The sequence below is a fragment of the Ascaphus truei genome, chromosome 16, assembly GCF_040206685.1.
Source record: "Ascaphus truei isolate aAscTru1 chromosome 16, aAscTru1.hap1, whole genome shotgun sequence".
Lineage (NCBI taxonomy): Eukaryota > Metazoa > Chordata > Amphibia > Anura > Ascaphidae > Ascaphus > Ascaphus truei.
In genome coordinates this window covers 38829395-38844403 of record NC_134498.1, presented here as the reverse complement: position 1 = coordinate 38844403, position 15009 = coordinate 38829395, and the positions used below count along the sequence as shown (strand labels likewise).

General features: G+C 48.3%; 1 protein-coding gene and 1 long non-coding RNA gene across 2 annotated transcripts in view; one reads left to right on the top strand and one right to left on the bottom strand.

Annotated features, from left to right (window-relative positions):
• ATP11C (ATPase phospholipid transporting 11C (ATP11C blood group)) overlaps window positions 1-15009 on the top strand; it is a 114427-nt gene that overhangs the window by 7849 nt on the left and 91569 nt on the right. The gene's annotated exons all lie outside the window — the stretch shown is intronic.
• LOC142467495 (uncharacterized) overlaps window positions 11995-15009 on the bottom strand; it is a 22457-nt gene continuing 19442 nt past the window's right edge. Inside the window, exon 3 of the long non-coding RNA XR_012788404.1 lies at window positions 11995-12190. This is a non-coding gene — a long non-coding RNA (uncharacterized LOC142467495). The remainder of the gene's footprint in view (window positions 12191-15009) is intronic.

Here is a 15009-nt window from a genome sequence, read left to right as displayed (position 1 = left end):
ATTGGTTTCAGGAAATCTTCACTGGATCAACATCTTGTTGTTTTTTTTTTATTGGGGGACAAAGCAATTGCAAATGATCAATTTGTGCTCTAGTGCAAACTTGTAGCAAAGTATTATTCCGACCAGCACTTTGTTAGCAATGCAGTAGAGCGAGTTATGCAAAGATGTCTAGGGGCCACTTGTTTCTAGACCTGTTTTGACTTGAAACCCGTATCTTGATCAGTGCTTTAAACCACTCCCTGTGAATACGTTAAACTCTCTGCCTATCTTCCTTCAGAAACGCCTTTTATATTTGTGATCCTGTAGAGATATGGGTTCTGCTAATGGCTTTGTCAGGGGACAAACAGATTATTTCTCCAAAGATATATACATGAGCTTTCAAGACCTCGCAAGTCTCTATTCCAGGGGTGGCCAACTCCAGTCCTCAAGGACCACCAATAGGTCAGGTTTTCAGGATATCCCTGCTTCCGCACAGGTGGTTCAATCAGTGGGTCAGTCTTTGACTTTGACTAAGCCACCTGTGGGGAAGCAGGGATATCCTGAAAACCTGACCTGTTGGTGGCCCTTGAGGACTGGAGTTGGTCACTCCTCTATTCATTCGCAAGTCATTGTGTATAACTTCCTCTAACTTGTATGGTTTGTTTGCCTTCCTGCATGGGAGGCCCTGTCGTTTTTCCTCCGTCGGAGTTAGTCATCCAGACAGAGCGGGAGCCAGAATAATGGTGGTTGCATTGTGATGAGTGCGTCGCCCATTAAACCTTACGCAGCCTTCAGTTCATTTTGGTCCACCGTGAAACTGTGCACTTATTCACATGATAGTTTTTTTTATCCTGTTTTTCCTCGATTCTATGACGCACCATCGATTTTGCCCTTACAATCGAGGAAAATTACTTTTTCACTTGCCATGTTTCAGGAGCGGTCCCATGTCAGCAGAGGATGAAGCGGGCGGCGGTGGCAGGAGAGGTCCCACGTCTGCAGACGTTTGAAGATGGACAGCGGGCGTGTGTTCGGCAGGAGTGTGGCGGGACAGGTCCCAAGTCTGCAGGTGAATAAAGATAAGAAGACGGTGGTCGTGCGGTGGCAGCGCAGGAGATCAAAATAGCAGGAGGGCTGGCCAGGAGTAGAGCGGCATAGGGGAACGGCTTGGGAGGTGCACATTGTAACCGAAAGTCAGACACCGGCCAACTTCCGGTGTTAGTGTGCACCTCCCAAGCCGTTCCCCTATGCTGCTCTGCCCTGCTCTGCTCTCCTGCTATTATGATCTCTTGCTGCCGCCACCGCACGCCCGCCCGCGTCTTATCTTCATCCACCTGCAGACTTGGGACCTGTACCGCCCCACTCCCACCCGCTGTCCATCTTCAACCATCTGCAGACGTGGGTCTTCTCCTGCCGCTGCCGCCCCCCGCTTTGTCCTCCGCTGACATGCAACCTCTCCTGAAACATGGTAAGTGAAAAGAGGGGAGTACTGTCGACACTTAAAAAAATAAATAAAAATACATTGATTCTAAGACGCACCCCGATTTTCAGACGTAAAAATCGGAAAGAAGGTTCTTCTTAGAATCAAGGAAATATGGTGTTGAAAAAAAATCTGATAATTTCAGCTGAGAAAGCAGGCATTTTAACAAATAACGAGTTCCAGTGATAAATAATAAAGCTGTGTTACAAGTGGAGACTACTGAACCTGGTGAGAAGTGCCATTCTCTGCGCTAGTGCTGTCCCGGGGGCAGGAAACTGTATATTCTTATATATTTCATGATATGTTGCTTATGGATTCCGACATCTACTGGAGTATTTTAGAGCAGAAGGAAGGGGAAACGTGACTGCGTTAGTTTGTGCTAAATTGTTATGAAGAAATATAGAGAGATTGGAGAGTGTTGAATTTTGTATTTCTTTTTTCTTCTCCCCCCCCCCAGTCCCCAATTCATTTTTTGTTGATACATTGATTCCCCCTGTCTGCTTTGAGCATATTATATATTACTGTGTGCATTGTTGGAGTGTTGAGTGACGCTAATGCAGAGTAAAAATACTATGTTTTGTACATTGTAAAAATATGTTTTTGAGGTGCACAAGTGTAGGGGTGACCGCCGGCTGGAGCAGGCAAAGCTTATTTAGGCCACAGTCAGATCCAGGAAAAATCACATTTTTCTCCTTGTGCACAGTGCTGTGAATACACCAGAGCTATATACCTAAAATAATATTATACATGTAGAAATCACATAGCTAAGAGTAATGGAATGAATGCACTAAAAAGCCAAGTTGTAAGACTAATATGGCACCAAGGCCAGGTCCCCAGTGGGCTGCAACGTGTGCGCCACACACCACAGCCCTCTATGGGGCAGGCCCCAGTGGCCAGTGTGTGGGCGCGCAAAGCGCTGTGACGTGTACGCTGGCAGCGAAGACAAGAAGTTTGGCGCGACGCGGTCACGTGCTCGGCGCGCACCAATGGAAGGGCAGATATGCCCCCCATCATGACCCAACCCCCGTGCTCCCCTGCAGACCACCGTTCGCGGCTGCAGTCTCTGCGACGCGTGTGCAGCAGGGAGGACTGTGGCCGTAGGCTTAGTAGGAATCCTTCCTGGTCGGTACTAAACTCACTCATTGTTCTTGTTTGCTTAGTGCACACCCTGTAAATGTTGATAGTCTGTGTGGGATAGTCTGAATTTCACACTCGGCCACAAACTGTATTGTTCTTTGTTCTCTTACTCACCAAAGCTAGTTTTTTTTTTCCCAGGGTACATTTAGAAAACACCAATTGTTCTTTAACAGTCTTTCATATTTGGGTGTTTCAATTTGATTAACTCCCTTTCCCCCCCCATTTCAGAGTGTAAACGGTTTGCTGTCTTTTTGACGTGCCGCGTACACCACAGGTCCTGACATTCCAGAGGCCCTGATGACGTACGTCCTCACTTAAATGCTCATTTTCTAGGGGATGATCTAGAGCAGTGTGCTCCGTAAGAAGTCGCAGGGCTGCAAATCCAGGTAGTTGGACTTTCAGGCACAGTACAGGTTAAAAGCAGCAAACCCACCCGTTTAGGACATTTTGGTTGTAGAATAAAAAAAACTGGGTGTCCTCCGAAGCTGGGCTGCTCTATTGTTAGCTCTAGTGACCCCGTGTTCAGAAGATAACTGTTTTAGAGGCTAGTTGACTTTCTGGATTTTCAAAGATAGCAGTCATAGAAGAGGAAGCTACAACGTTACCCGCTGCGGCTTCCCACTGGCCTGTGGAACCAGTGTGATGTGGCTGCCATTTACATTTCTCGATTGGGAGCTTGAACACTGGCAAATAAAACTAACTAGCTTGATAACTAAGGAGTCTCTGTAGCTTAACATGGTGCCAATGATGTACCAGTTACGTCATTAAGGCACTCTAAACTTTAACAGACCAATTAACACCAATCATCCTGATCAGGATTTCTAAGACTTCTGAAGTTGATTACAAATCCCCATTAAATTCACTTCAGTTAGTTTTCCTGAAGTCCCTCAGTGGAACTGAAGCTTTAAAGCTGCAGGCAAGCAATATCCTACATGTGTATATATCTCTATCTCTATATCTATATCTTTGGTGGTCCTCTGCTGCACTGACACCCATTTAGTGAGCCCCAGAGCCAAATCTTCATCGATCGGCAACTTGGCTAATTGCTTATCATTGTGTGGATTGTATTGATGCACATATTAAAGAGGACAAAATAAATAAATAATAAAAAACGTCAGCTTGGACTGCTGCTTTAAGTCCCTTGCCTGGTACAGTATATGAGATACTCTACTTGCAACATATTACCAACTATTAGTGACCTTGTGCTGTCACATTAATGTCATGTGTTTCAGGTACACATTGGAATATCCTGTACAAAGTTTGATGTGTTTTTATATTAGTATAGCAAGTAAGCACGGGAAGTGATTAAAATTGGGGAGACATATAGCAGCGCTATACAAGAATAAACTATTATTAGATCGGGGGTGGCCAACTCCGGTTCTCAAGGGCCACCAACAGGTAAGATTTTAAGGCTACCAGGCTGTCATTGAGCCACATGTGCTGAAGCAGGCATATCCTTAAAACCTGACTTGTTGGTGGCCCTTGAGGACTTGAGTTGGCAACCCCTGATGTAGGCCCACTTACCATATAATGGTGCTACAAGGCACTACAAAGCACTCAGGCCATTGACGCCTTATTTACCATTTATAAAGAGACAATGTTGTCTTTTTATCTGGGTCTGCTGAATATATGCATCGGCTTCAAATATTTTATTTTTTTATTAATAATCCAAAAGAACAATTCACCCTCTAGTTTTGAGGACTGGCAATCTTATCCCCCAAAATGCATTGGATACAGATTGTTAAAAAAAAAATGAATAAAAAGTCCCACCCAAATAATTTGTTTACCATGAAAATAAATAAAAACAATTATTAAAATAATTCTCATCGTAGTCCCAGATTTATTAATGGTGTCAAGTAACCTATAATTCCAAAAGTACAGGTGAAACGGCCTCAGGCGTTGAGAAACCTGCTTGTGCAGGCAACACAACATAGACAAACAAATTCCTCAAAGTGCAGGTCTCCTCTAAGACAGAGGTGCAAGGTAGAGCTCTACTCACAAGTTCGTAATGAAATTCTCCTTTAATGTGACAGCCAAGAACAGTGGAAAGACAACGTTTCAGGTCCCACATGGAGATTCCATTACGATGGACATGGTACGTACGGCACAGGCCCTGCCACGCCAGAGGCCCTATTGACGTACCATGCACATCATGGCACAAATGTTCTTTTTGTAAGGGATGATCAGGCATAACGGTCGACTTGATAGTAACAGAAGTTGGAACCCTCCACTGGACCTCCGCCACCAAAATAGGTTAACTTATTAAACATGCCGCTGTCCTTCGTACACTTTCGTCATAGGAAAGCCTTCACTTTAATGACTACTTGTTGAGGCTATGAATTGACACTAGAAAGCAGACATACATGTATAATAAATAAGCTTAATTAACGGCAAGTTAAAGGTACGACCCAACATAGTCAGGCAGAAGAAAATGTAGCTGGTCTGCTTCAATATATCGAACACTGCTAATAACAAAGGTTTTATTGGTTACTAGTTGAGTTTCTTAGGGGCCTTTGAATGGGGGAGTGTTTGTTTGTGAAAAGTGTTTGTTTTCTCCTTATCCCCCTCTGCCCTTATCAGAGAACCAGTAAAGATAAGGGGAGGTGGGGAGGGGGGACTCTGGCTGTACAAGCACTTGCTGATCACACAGTGATATCTCACAGACGGGAGCATACAGAGGAAATCCAACCCCTCCCAAGTCCAACCTTCATAAATAAAAAATACTTATAGGTCTCGGATCTGGGTATATGATCTAGATGAGACCCCTTAAACAGGTCACTGGAATTAGTTAAGTTTGGTCCTAGGAGAGATTGCCTCTTTAAATAGAAAGTTCTTGGTGTTTTATTTTTTGTTGTTGTATTATTGACTTTATATAAAATAAAAGTACAAACGCATGCTAGAACCTGGGACCATACCTAGAACTTGAAGGAGGTTTAACAGAAGAATGTTAGGACTGTCAATAATGGGTCAGACCAAATGGTCCATTAAGCTCAGTATCCTGCTTCCCACAGTGGTAGTAAGTGGATGTAAGACACACTTGCTTAGAGAAGCATATGAGTAGCACTGTGGCTATTCTGAACACATGATACATAAAGCTTGGTTCCCTGCAGGCGCACTTACCAGAACTCCCTCCTACTGTCTCTGTACGTTCTCTCTGTCAATTAGATTGTAAGCTCTTCGGAGCAGGGACTCTCCTTCCACAATGTTACTTTCATGTCTGATGCACTTATTCCCATGATGTGTTATTTGTAGTTATTTGTTAGGCTGAGTCCCCGCTGGCGCTGAGCTCGCTATGCGCTTTGCGCGCTTACCTCTGTGAATAGGAATCCTCCCGTTCTCTCTCACGCTGTGCTCACTCACTCATGCTAGTGCCCGCACGCTCTCCCAAGCTTTGCGCTTGAGGAGACACTGCAGGGATACTTTCAGGCTCAGAGCAAGGTCATGTGACCCTGCTCTGACCAATGGGAAGAGAGAGGGCGTGTTCTAATGCCCTCTCTCTACTGCAAACACAAAATTGACTGCTGGGGTGTGGGGGGTGGGTGGGGGTCAAAACGGACTGTTGTGGGTGGGGGGCAAACGGAGTGGTGTGGTGAGGGGAGAAGAAGGGGAGGGGGGGAGAGAAGAGAGGGGGGAGAGAGAAGAGAGAGGGGGGCCGGGAGAGAGCCTATGGGGGCTGGGAGAGCCTAGGGGTGCAGGTGAGAGAGTGCAGGGGGGGGGAAAGAGCCTAGGGGGGGGGCAGATGAGAGTGCGAGATAGAGCCAATGACACACCCCCTCCTGTAATAGCCACACACCCCACTCCTGCTCTAAAAATTTTGCAGGTCAGCGATCGCTCATGCTTGGTGAGCTGGTGATATCACCACTCTCCAAGCATGAGCGAGCTCAGCGGCAGCGGGGCCGCAGCCTTATTTATATCATTGTCAAGTGTATTACTGCTGTGAAGCGCTATGTACCTTAATGGTGCTATATAAATAAAGACATACATACTGGGTAAGGCCATCACTCACTCCCTGCTTGTTAAAACGTAAATCCCTCATTTTTGGTGGAGATTGGGGCTATCCTACTTCAACGAGCGGATCTACCGGTGCTATTATGTGGTTCCGTGATGCCCGGTACCTGATATATTTGTATTTTTGTGTGTGCTGGTATGGACACAAAAAAAACTTCAAACATGGCTGTGGGGGTTTACCAATAGAAAGCCACAATGTTATCTCCAGATATAGCCAGAGAGAACTCTGACCAACGACCATTTACAATCTTCCAGGTGGAAGGCTGGCTTGCTGCTCCTGAAACAGGTTGTTCCCAGACATCGGGGGGGCACGGATGAGCTAAGGGGATACTCTTTCCTCCCCCTCTCCCCTCCTCCCCTTTTACCCTAAAAAGGTGGGTACCCACCAACCTTGCCATCTTGGAATAACCCCCAGTTGCTGCCATCATATAACAGATTATAGGGCTGAAACGAATATCCCCCTTTCTGATATTATCCCCATGGTTCCTAAACCTGATTGCTATTTTTGATGTAACGATATACATAATTGTATCAATGGGAGACTCGGGAGTATGTACGCTGCTGCCTTAATGCTGCCTGAAATTACCCTTCATACCTCGTCGTATTGTATTATGCTGATGTAAACACTAAATCATCTTCTGTCACATTGCCAACCCACCATGCCATAACTTCGTCAGATAGGCTCAGGGGATGTGAAACAGGTTTATATATGGCACTGTCCTGATAATATCAAGCGAGATTATGTATTTTAATCCATCAGGAGTTGATGAAGGTACAATTTGGGTTTAAAAATACAATATATGAGGTTTATGACTTGTCGTGGATATGTGCTTGATTTCAAAGGGAATGTCATTTTATGTTAGATTTTAAAAGTACAAAGGAACGGTTTATGACCTGTTAACCCCTTGGCCAGACATAGTGTTAAAAACTGATAGGATCTAGAGATAGGAACATATGTTTTGCCAGAGCTGGAAGTAAATTGTGGCTTTCCTGACACAACCATAAACAGGACACTGTTTATGAGGTTTTCAAAGCATCCCTGGAAGGATGTGGCTATCCTATACCATCCCAAAGATATGAAACATGGAATCAGGGATTTGACAGCGATGCTGAAGTATTCAATTTTGATATTTGCATTTGTGATAGGGGGAAGAACGCAATAAGACCATATATGGTAGGTCTGGCAGGTACAAATGGATAGATATCCATTTGTGGCTCAAATCTAAGGGTAAGACGGTCATACGTAGTCCCGTTGTGTCCGCCATGAGCGCCTAAATCTATTGATGTAGCTCACGTGTGTGTGTGTGTAAGTATTACAGAAGGACCGTTATGAGTACGTTTATATACTGAGGGGTTACAAAATCGAGTCCTTAACTTTTCCACATGTGAGTGTGTGAGTGGTACAAAGCTTTTTTTATTCCACCATTACTGTATGCCATGTTGCAGTTCAGGAACGAGGCATAAACACAACTCGACCAAGCCAGAGGCCTCTTGTTAGTCAGAAAACTAATTTAGGGCAGTTGTTAGGGTGCCAAAATTTTTCTTTCCTCTGCATGTGAATCAGTCTTTACCTCCCACTTGTCTGGTCCAACACTGCCAACCAGCTCTGAGTCGTACACTCATCCCCAGCAGTGGTCAGCCACTCATTGCCTCTCTGTACCCCAACAAAACGTGTAACTGACCATGTTAACCCCCTCTGTCACAAGCCATAATTAATGCTGACTTTTAGGGAGTCAAAATGTTTTCTTTTGTTTGTTTTTTTTTAAATGTATTGTACAATCACCTCTTATTTCTTAAATACCCTGGTGTTCCTTACAAATTTACTCAAACCAAAGATTTACAATTGTCTGTAAGTAATAGCTTTGACTAACTCCTGGCCAACCATATTGTAATAAGATTAAACAAAGTTTATGTATAATTCCTGCTGTTTCCCTTCCTCTCCCTGTCAGGCATGAGGTGGCATTAATATGTGTGCTTAAAACAAGACGACAACTCCAATGCCTGATTAATAAATGTGACCTAGCTAGACACTGACCCAGATACACTTCTGATTGGTCAATTAGTGAGGAGATTGTCAAAGCGGCCATTTTGTGTAAACCTTTTGCAAGACAGATAAACTTCTGGATGCATGTGCAACAATATCATACTGCTATATCCAGGGTGCTCAGCTCAAGTCCTCAAGCTATATATATATATCTACTATATATTTCTGAAAGTGTCCTATGTGTCCGTGTCTGTATGTGTCTCCCTGTGTCCCTCCCTGTGTCCCTAGCGGCAATCAGATTGGACCTTGGGCCAGGCCAATCAGATTGCTCCCTTGGCCCGCCCCCGCACACCTCTCATTGGCCTGAGGACACACACACACACACACACACACACTGACACACACACTGCGCGGCGCTCATCGGGACCCGCGCGCACCTCCTCTCCCCGGTTTCCCGCGCTTTTTCCTCACACCCCCCCCCCGCTACAGTCAGCGGGGGAGCGGAGCGAGCGCCCGGGACCTCACCACGGCTCTCACCACACATAGGCCACTCCCTCACCCGGTGCTATCCCCCCCCCCGCTCACCTCCCCTCCCACCCACACACACAGAGCACTGAGCGGCTCTCCCCTCACCCGGCGCTTCCCCCCCCTCTGGTGCTCCCCCCCACACACACACAGAGAGCACGATGCTCTCCCCTCACACAGGCCGCTCCCCGTCCCCGCGGGCGCTCCTCCGGCTGTCTCCGTATCTCCTCCCGCTGTCTCCGCCTCTCCTCCGGCTGTCTCTGCCTTTCCTCCGGCTGTCTCCGCCTCTCCCCGCGAGAGGCCCAGCACCTCCTCACCGGAGCGTCTCAGCCTCTCCGCGGAGGACCCCGAGGTGGAGGAGGGCGGCCGTGTGCATGGTGAGTAAACGCAGGGGAATGGCTTATTTAACGCGTCCCTGACTCCCCCTGCCCTTTGCCCCCCCCTACCCTCCCTGCCCCTCTGCCCTTTGCCCCCCCCTGGCCTCCCTCCCCGTGCCCTTTGCCCCCCCCTACCCTCCCTCCCCCTGCCCTTTGCCCCCCTGCCCTCCCTCCCCCTGCCCTTTGCCCCCCTGCCCTCCCTCCCAATGCCCTTTGCCCCCCTCCCAATGCCCTTTGACCCCTGCCCTTTGACCCCTGCCCTTTGACCCCTGCCCTTTGACCCCTGCCCTCCCTCCCCTGCCCTTTGCCCCCTGCCCTCCCTCCCCCTGCTCTTTGCCCCCTGCCCTTTTCCCCTTTGCCCCTCTGCCCTTTGCCCCTCTGCCCTTTGCCCCCCTGCCCTTTGGCCTCTTGCCCCCTGCCCTCTTGCCCCCCTCCCTCCCTGCCCTCTTGCCCCCCCTGCCCTCTTGCCCCCCCTGCCCTCTTGCCCCATGCCCTCTTGCCCCCCCTGCCCTTTGCCCCCCTCCCTCCCTGCCCTCTTGCCCCCCTCCCCCCCTGCCCTCTTGCCCCCATGCCCTCTTGCCCTCCCTGCCCTTTGCCCCCCCGCCCCTCCCTGCCCTCTTGCCCTCCCGCCCCTCCCTGCCCTTTGCCCCCCCGCCCCTCCCTGCCCTTTGCCCCCCCGCCCCTCCCTGCCCTTTGCCCCTCCCTGCCCTTTGCCCCCCCCTGCCCCTCCCTGCCCTTTGCCCCCCCCCCGCCCCTCCCTGTCCTTTGCCCCCCCCGCCCCTCCCTGCCCTCTGCCCCTCCCTGCCCTTTGCCCCCCCCCGCCCCTCCCTGCCCTTTGCCCCCCCCCACCCCTCCCTGCCCTTTGCCCCCCCCCGCCCCTCCCTGCCCTTTGCCCCCCCCCACCCCTCCCTGCCCTTTGCCCCCCCCCCCCCGCCCCTCCCTGCCCTTTGCCCCCCCACCCCTCCCTGTCCTTTGCCCCCCCCCGCCACTCCCTGCCCTTTGCCCCCGCCCCTCCCTGCCCTTTGCCCCCGCCCCTCCCTGCCCTTTGCCCCCCCCACCCCTCCCTGCCCTTTGCCCCCCCCGCCCCTCCCTGCCCTTTGCCCCCCCCCGCCCCTCCCTGCCCTTTGCCCCCCCCGCCCCTCCCTGCCCTTTGCCCCCCCACCCCTCCCTGCCCTTTGCCCCTCCCCACGCCTCCCTGCCCTTTGCCCCCCCCGCCCCTCCCTGCCCTTTGCCCCCCCTGCCCCTCCCTGCCCTTTGCCCCCCCGCCCCTCCCTGCCCTTTGCCCCCCCCGCCCTTTGCCCCCCCCCGCCCCTCCCTGCCCTTTGCCCCCTGCCCCTCCCTGCCCTTTGCCCCCCCGCCCCTCCCTGCCCTTTGCCCCCCCCGCCCCTCCCCGCCCTTTGCCCCCCCCGCCCCTCCCTGCCCTTTGCCCCCCCCGCCCCTCCCTGCCCTTTGCCCCCCCCCGCCCCTCCCTGCCCTTTGCCCCCCGCCCCTCCCTGCCCTTTGCCCCCCCCGCCCCTCCCTGCCCTTTGCCCCCCCCGCCCCTCCCTGCCCTTTGCCCCCCCCGCCCCTCCCTGCCCTTTGCCCCCCTGCCCTGGTGCTATTATGTGGTCCCTTGATGTACCTGATATTTGTAGTTTTATTTTTGTGCTGGTATTGACACACGAAACCACAAACATGACCGTGGGGTAACCTGTAGAAAGCCGCAATGTTGTGTCCAGATGACCACACAGAGAGGGCTCTGACCCACGACCATTTACAGTCTAAGGCCTCGGGCCGCGCTGATTCGCGCTTCTGCTCTGCCTCGCCTGCTCAAACTGGAGCTTTTTTGTGTCCTGGCAGGCGAGGCAGTGAGTGCGCTTTGGGGGCGTGGCAGGAGGCGGGGCTAGTCCCTCGCTCCCATTGCATGTGAGCGGTCACGTGACCACTCCTCCTCTCCCCTGAGCAGCAAATTTTAAATTTGCCTGTCTACTCAAAATATCTGAGCCTCCGCACGCGTGTGGAAGCGGCTGCTAAAGCCGCGCTGATGACAGATGCAGGGGGTAAGTGCATCTGCTCAGCGCCGCTCAGCATGGCTCACCGTACTATGTCCCAGGCCTAAGGCTGCGTCCCCGCTAGCGCTGAGCTCAATTTTAATAACACCCGGCGCTCAGCGCCAGCGGGGACAAAGCCTAACAGTTTGCAAGGTGAATGGCTGGCTAGCCACTTCTGAAACAGGGGGTTCCCAGACATCGGGGGGCCAATGGTGAACTTAGGGATACCCCCCCCCCTTGTCCAAGTAGACGTAGAGTAGGTGAGAAATGTCCTTCTCTGTTGAAGTTTGGTGAATTCACCTCAATTAGAGATGTTTAATATTTCCGCTGACGTTCACGAATCTGATGAAATTAGGCTTTTTTAAAATGTTTAATTATTATTATTTATATTCCCCCCCCCAGTGAAAAATTGAACAAAAAAGAAATTAGCCAAGCATCAAGTCAACATGCAAGTCACATGACTTTTTAAAAGTTCTATTTATTTACTGCTACTTATACAAAATTGTTGCACAATTGGCAACATTTTCAGCAATGTGAGTGTCGGCGGAAAGATTGGTGCCAAAATAGTGCTAACCACATTGGAAGACATTCACACATCTCTAATCAGTCTGAAGGTCCTGGTGGGTATTCCGTCTAGGAATTTTGGAATGACTGGGATAAGCAGAGGGAAATTCTGTGGGTTAAGAAAATAAAGTGATTAGTATATAAGCTTTTAAAGCTGCAGTTCAGTTTTTTTTTTTTTTTTTACATTTATTTTTTTACTTCAATAGTTTCATGTGGGCAATCTCTAATTACCTAAAGAACTGTATAGCTGCAGCTCAATTTGTTTTCCATGTATTGATAGGTCGAAATTTGGTGACATATTAAAAGCTGGCATTTGTTTATAATCTGCTTGACTGGCAGTGGAAGCTCATGAATATTCATGAGCACTCCTGCACTGACATGTGCTAGAGGGAGGGCAGGGCTGACAAAGGGGTGTGCCAGGGCTTGTGACAGGACATGAAGGGGCAGTGCCTTAGCAAATGGCTGTTAAAATAGAATACAAGAAAATTGGTCTTTCAAAGTTGTTTTTTTAAAAACAGAAAATGCTAAAAGTATTTCTTCTTACTACAGAACTGATTTATTAAAAAAAACAAACATGCAGGATATTGACTGAACTGCAGCTTTAAAGTACTGTAAGGAGCGAGAACCAGCAGACTTGTTGGGTTCAATCGTATTTAGTTGCAATCAATCACTATACTGTATCCTCTACATGTCATTGTTGCAGCTCTACTGTATAGAATTAAAATCAGTGGCACAATATACTTTTTTTTATTATACTTTAAAGCGGCAATTGAAGCTCCTCCTTTTTATTTATGATTTTTTTTACACAGGGTTGATGCAGGGGGTCTCTGGACCTGAACCCCATTTATCTCAGCTCCGGGGACCCCCTAGCTCCAGTAGTCTCTAGCAAGCTTCACATTATTGTGACGTTTCAAAGCTCACACGGACCAATAGGAAGCCGTGACCGTCACCCGGTTCGGCTTCCTATTGGCTCACGTGCCGCGGGAGGTTTTAAACGTTAAACCCCAGGTAGTCCAGTCGCAGCTGCTACTGGCACCCCATACGGAGGTCTGTATCGCTGAAAGCAAGGGGTCCCCAGAGCTACAATTAATGGGGTTGAAGTCCTCGAAAAGGTGCTACCGGTATCTGCTCATTTTAAAGGGCCTGCATCTCGAGAGCCAATAAGAAGCTGCGTCTTCCTATTGGCACGCGAGATGCAGGACCTTTAAACTGCCATATTGGGTGCCCAGCCGTATCTGCTACCTGCAGCATCTTGTAAAGGTATGTATCCTGAGAAGCAAGGGGCTCCCCGGAACTGAAATCAAGGCGGTTCTGCTCCGGGGACCCCCTGCTTCACACCTAGTATATAACAATATCGAGAGGCAACCTCTTTTCATAGAGGAAAGACAATGATCCAGCTTTGATCCTGTGTGAATGAGCGAATCGGCCTGTTGAGTTTTTGAGTAATTTGAGTAAAGGATGACCCTAAAAGCTGTGATTATTAGTAAAAGGATTAAACTGACTTCAACGAATTGCAAAATATAAAATATATATCTTTGTGTTTTTTGTTTTTTGACGTGCGCAGTGCACTGGGATTCTATAACCATTTAAAAATGCCATACTACCGATATCTAAAAACGGAAGGTTTTTAAGCTGGTGTGTGCAAAAGCAGTTAACAAGGTAGTTGCAAACCCAGCAGAAGTCCGTTTTGTTAAATAGACCCTTAGGGATTTAAATAATCTGGGAATAAAAACATGAATATGCTTGCTAGCAAGGCTGCCAACAGTTTCATATAATCAGGTGAATAGCTTTGCACTTGTTTAAGCCTCAATTCTACTCAATCAGATTGTTGTGTATCTATAGCAGGGTGGGCAACTCCCAGTTCTCAAGGGCCACCAACAGGTCAGGTTTTCAGGATATCCCTGCTTCAGCGCAGGTGGCTCAATCAGTCCCTGCTTCATGGATATTCCGAAAGCCTGACCTGTTGTTGGCCTTTGAGGACTAGAGTTGCCCTGATCTATAGGCTCACCAGATAGGAGTGTGAGTTACTGTTTTAGAGAGGTACATTTTGTGACATGAACAGTTCCCTGAAAATCCCTGCTAACTGGGATGAGCTAAATATAACCTGATCTAAATGTTTCGTTACGGATCTTTCTGGTGCTCCCCAGCACCCGCCTGCCGCGATGATTGAGGAGAATGTTGCTATGGTGCATTGTATGCCATTGTTGTAGCTGGCGAGCACGCCCCATGCTTACAAAATGCTGCTGCTCTACAGTGTAAGAAAGCACTCGGCTCATCCACTTGACTAGGTCTTTTCCAGGTTCCTTCAGGCATACACTGCTTAGAACTGCAAAGACATAGGCTAGTATTGATTGAGGTTACTGTAGCTTGTTAATGAGTACAACTAGCGTGAACACAAACTTTCTATTTTATAACCGTACAGCATGTTTTTGTGTCATGTGGTGGTGTTTTGTCTGACAATATTTAATTGTGAATTCCCTTTTATTTCATGAATAAAATAAAGTCGTTTGTCATAATTTCCTATGGTCACATTTATATTAGAAATTAATAAGAAAAGCTCAGTTATATAGTATGTGTTTTTTGACTGTTTAACATACATGGTGTAGTTGACATACAGTATCTATCTTTTCCTAGTGTATAACTTACAATTCTTGCTTATTAATTTGCAGAAAAACAAACAAGAACCTCAACTGGAGATGGATGGAAAAGGGATCTGTAGACTATAATTTTTTTAGAAACGGTTGTACGGGGGGATACCTACGTTTGAAAATACTGTAACATGAACATTAGCCACAATAAAAGAGAAATAACGCGAATGATATCGTTTTGAAGAGCTTATCGTCCTTTTAATTTTAAAAGCAGGTGAACCTTTAAATTACCTCCTTTTTCAAGCATTAGTGCAGATTTGGGTAGGCTGAACACCTACAA